Source organism: Crinia signifera, chromosome 7 (assembly GCF_055691185.1).
Source record: "Crinia signifera chromosome 7, ASM5569118v1, whole genome shotgun sequence".
Taxonomy (NCBI): Eukaryota; Metazoa; Chordata; class Amphibia; order Anura; family Myobatrachidae; genus Crinia; species Crinia signifera.
The window spans coordinates 29424627-29429757 of NC_139223.1; the positions used below are offsets into that span (position 1 = coordinate 29424627).

Here is a 5131-nt window from a genome sequence, read left to right on the forward strand (position 1 = left end):
AGATGACAATGATGTATCACTATCGATTTTTAAGACTTCCATATATTTTTATATCTACGCAGAAGAACGCAGCCCATACACCACCATGTTGCTGCCATGGATGAAAGTGAGCTAGTTGAAGAGGCGTTATGACTGGCATCTCTGGAAACTAATTATTTAGATACCAGACATACCAAATACTAATTTAAACACCAGAAATGCATCTATGCGTGCTAAATTAACAGGGATGAATACATGCAGTATTTTATTGGTGTTGGCGCTGTGGATTGGCAGAATGATATTATTCCGTTAATTTTAGACAACAAAAAATATTACAATAATCCGCGCCAGAAAGACTACAACAGTGTAGATACCAGGGATTACCAATGACAACCAAAAGTTCCAAATACAAAAAATGTGGTAAATGCACTTGCGATGTCTGAATATTGATCACTGTGTTCTCAGGCGGATAACAGTATACCTCCACCACTGAGAAGAACCAGAATTAGGGCCACAGAGAAGGTCAAATTGACGATGTATAACCAAAAGGGGGGGTATCGCCCCCTGCAACTGACCTCTCTGTTGTGCCCAACAGAGAGGTCAGTTGCAGGGGGCGATACCCCCCCTTTTCATTTTACATGTTCACAATTTTTATACTGTACTTGCTGTTATATTTATCTGGTTTAAAAAAAATTTTTTAAAATAAAATACGTCTACTTACTGTGCCGCAAATGGTGTCATCAGAAAGCTCTTGGTTGCACGCGGAGGTGGAGGGGGCAGGCTGGTTCCTTGTAGTGTTGCTGACCGAATCCCTGGGCAGCTCCTGGTCCACCGTGAAGGCCAGCAGGTCGTAGTACCACAGCCTGGGCACATAGACTTGGTCTGCCCCTGCCCCAGACCGCTTTGAGGACTCCACCTTATTTAGTTCCTTTTTAAATACGGTCCTCATATTAGCGATCCGAGTCCGGACCCACTCTACATTTGCTGTGGGGTAGTAGGTCTGGCTCACCCTCACCAGCTCCTCCAGAGCAGATAGCCTCTTCTGCCGATTCGAATGGTCTTTGGATTTGGTATTCCAGAGACAATTCTGATCCCTGTAGGCCTCAATGAAGTCCTTCATAAATTCGACATTTTTTTCTGCCATGGTTGAATTTCTGTTCCAAAAAATAAAATAAAAAGGCATATTATTACACCATAAACCATTTAATGTACAGGTGTTCAGTCTGTGGGACACTAGATATACTGTAGCTATAGTACAGGAGTTGAAACTCTGTGGGACATAGGATACACGGTCACTACAAGCCCCAGCATACCCATGGCCCACAGATTGAAGTCCCTGTCATAGAAAACTACACATTTTGTGTTAATACTCACCGAAATAATTGTCGATACAGTCCGGAAAATTCGCTGCGCTGCTCCGATCAATCCAACAGCAACGACGGAATATTCTTTCGTGCTGAACGTGGCTTGAAACACAGTGATTGGATGAGCACACGAATCTCCGCCCCACGCACGTGCTTCGCGTCACACAGACACGGGACATCGAGGAGCCATGTCGGAGGGTCTGGCGCCACCGCATATGGGGGAGGCCAGTACAGAACCTACAGAACCTTTGTTTTCCAATTCTGCACTGATAACAACAGATAAAGAAATCGCTGACAACAAGGAGAAAAAAGTGACGCGCGCATCCGCCATGTCATCTGCAGAGGTGGAACTGATGGTCAAAATGCTGGATAGAAGGGACTACGATTGTTCGAGAAAAACATACCCCAAGACAAATTATAGAAAAGAAATTATTATGCAGCGTGTATGCAAGGAGATAAAGGAGAAGTTTGGGAAAAGAAGGTCCAAATACCAGCTCCAAAAACGGTGGTCGGACCTGAAGCACAAGGAGCAGGCCAAGCTCAAGAAAATTCGTGGAATTATTAAAAGAAGTGAGTCCAATGCCCTAGGTAGCTTTATTAATATACTGTCATGATCCATTACATTTTGTGTGTTTTGCTGACATGTTGCTTGTTTTTACTCAGAGGAAATCCATCCCAGGAGAAGACATGAGGAAGGCAGAGACAGGGCCTCCAACCTAAAAATAAAGAAGGAGAGTACAACAGGTAAGGTTTTGTACCAGCACACCAACAGAACACATGTTTTATACACACAACAAGGGGTAGTAATATGTCACTTTACCTTGTCACTATAGATGATATCCAGGCTGCGCAGCCGATGGAAGGGACCGCAGAGGGCCACCAAGTGATTGCGATCACCAGCAGTGTAGATGGTGAGTGTATACTGCAAATCATCTTTATGGGATAGTGACGTATCATTTGTGGAAAGGTAAACCTTTCTTTATCTGTACTTATTATAGATATCATCGAGATTTCAGATGTCAGTGCAGAGGGGGAGAAGAACACACCATCACCTGACACGTCCAGCGACGAAAGCACAATGCAAGAAAACATGACACAAGTCCATAAATGTCTACAAGAACTTAGCGGGAAAGTCCATACCGTAGCCCAAAAAATTTCAAAAATCCAAAAAGGCGTAGCAGTAGTACACTCTTTATACGAAAAAATTTATAACGGTTTGCATTGTAAAGTCAAAAAATAGTTTGTGTACTTTATTTAACTTTTTTTCTCCTTCTTGTTTATTTGGAGGCCAGAAGCATGGTGCATGTCGTGGCAAGCAGTCTCACGGCAGCAACGCATCCCATGTGAGCAGGCCGGGATGTTCCCATGTGATGCGTTGCTGCCGTGGGACCGCTTTCCACTACATACACCACCATGTTCAAATGTGTTTTTATGTTTTTTGGATGGGTGGGCTTTCCTGCTAAACCTTCACACGTGGCACTTATGTCATGGCAAGCAGTCCCACGGCAGCAACGCACCACATGTGAGCAGGCCGGGATGTTCCCATGTGATGCGTTGCTGCCGTGGGACCGCTTTCCACTACATACACCACCATGTTCAAATGTGTTTTTATGTTTTTTGGGTGGGTGGGCGTTCCTGCTACACCTTAACGCAAGCACCTGTATAGAGAAAATATGTCCATTTGTACATTTAGATTTTGGCAGGTACCACAGCTGATATACTGCATGTTTTTTGGATGGGTGGGCTTTCCTGCTAAACCTTCACACGTGGCACTTATGTCATGGCAAGCAGTCCCACGGCAGCAACGCATCACATGTGAGCAGGCCGGGATGTTCCCATGTGATGCGTTGATGCCGTGGGACCGCTTTCCACTACATACACCACCATGTTCAAATGTGTTTTTATGTTTTTTGGGTGGGTGGGCGTTCCTGCTACACCTTAACGCAAGCACCTGTATAGAGAAAATATGTCCATTTGTACATTTAGATTTTGGCAGGTACCACAGCTGATATACTGCATGTTTTTTGGATGGGTGGGCTTTCCTGCTAAACCTTCACACGTGGCACTTATGTCATGGCAAGCAGTCCCACGGCAGCAACGCATCACATGTGAGCAGGCCGGGATGTTCCCATGTGATGCGTTGATGCCGTGGGACCGCTTTCCACTACATACACCACCATGTTCAAATGTGTTTTTATGTTTTTTGGGTGGGTGGGCGTTCCTGCTACACCTTAACGCAAGCACCTGTATAGAGAAAATATGTCCATTTGTACATTTAGATTTTGGCAGGTACCACAGCTGATATACTGCATGTTTTTTGGATGGGTGGGCTTTCCTGCTAAACCTTCACACGTGGCACTTATGTCATGGCAAGCAGTCCCACGGCAGCAACGCATCACATGTGAGCAGGCCGGGATGTTCCCATGTGATGCGTTGCTGCCGTGGGACCGCTTTCCACTACATACACCACCATGTTCAAATGTGTTTTTATGTTTTTTGGGTGGGTGGGCGTTCCTGCTACACCTTAATGCAAGCACCTGTATGTGATATACTCTGTTCAGGTCCGACCACCCAAATAAACAAAGTGTTCACAGTATTTTTTGTCAGTATTTCTTAATAAATGTTAAGTGTTTATGCAGAACAATGAACATCACATATCTATCTATCTATCTATCTATCTATCTATCTATCTATCTATCTATCTATCTATCTATCTATCTTCTATAACTATATCTGTCAGGAATGCACACACAACGATTATTTATTTCAAAAGGAATGCACACACAACGAATATTCTTTAACAGCATGGCGCGGAAAGTACGGGGGAGAAGACTTCCTGTTGTTTACATGCTGCGCTGATGGAGGGATGACGCAGCTAGTCAACACCCACATGGGCGTGCTGCTTTTGGGAGGAATGATCGCAGGAACGGGCTGCATATCGATCGAACGTGCGTACACATGTCACTTTTCTTTCGATATGGAGCCGTCCTGTCGGAAGAATATTAAGCAGCAAAGAACCTGCGACCGACCGACCGTGGACGGCCAAGAGCGTTTTTGGCCGTTTATCGATCGCAACGAAGGGATCGGGACAGCGTACACATATATACAATCGAACGGCCGTTCGTCCGCAGATCGGAAGAACGGCCCGACGATTGTACATATGTGTACCCAGCTTTAACTGTGGTCCCTTCCCTTCTCCTTCTATAGTGAATACAGAGCAAAAGTAATTATTTAGATGATCTGCAATTGCCTTGTCTCCCTCCACCAAATTCTCAGTGTCTGTCCGCAGTCTTATTATACCTCCATTTGATTTTCTCCTTTCACTTATATACTTAAAAAAAGTTTTGTTTCCTTTATCTACCGACTGAGCCATTTTCTCCTCAGCTTGTGCCTTGGCACGCCTGATCACTTTCTTAGCCTCTTTGCATCTGGCAAGATACACTTCTTTGTCATTATTATTTTGAGTCTGCTTGTATGTCCCAAAGGCCATCTTTTTTGCTTTTACACTAGTTGATACCTCTTTTGTAAACCACACTGGCTTCCTTTTCCTGGTACTTTTCTTAACCCTTTTGATACAAAGGTCCGTTGCCTTTAGTATTGCACTTTTTAATTTTTTCCACCTCTCCTGCACTCCTTTCACGTTCCTCCAATCTGCTAATGAGTCGCTTAAACATCTCCCCATTTTTGCAAAGTCAGCCTTCCTAAAATCCAACACCTTAGTTTTTGTGTGACTGGAGTTGGACCCTGCCTTGATACTAAACCATACTGCTTGATGATCACTGGATCCC

The 5131-nt window shown here is 44.3% G+C and overlaps 1 long non-coding RNA gene across 1 annotated transcript; it reads left to right on the forward strand.

Moving 5' to 3' along the window:
* The first annotated feature begins 579 nt into the window (after positions 1-579).
* Positions 580-3939, forward strand: LOC146019997 (uncharacterized). The gene is made up of 2 exons (XR_014450703.1): positions 580-2254; positions 2342-3939. It is a non-coding gene; the product is annotated as an uncharacterized LOC146019997 (long non-coding RNA).
* Positions 3940-5131: the final 1192 nt, after the last annotated feature.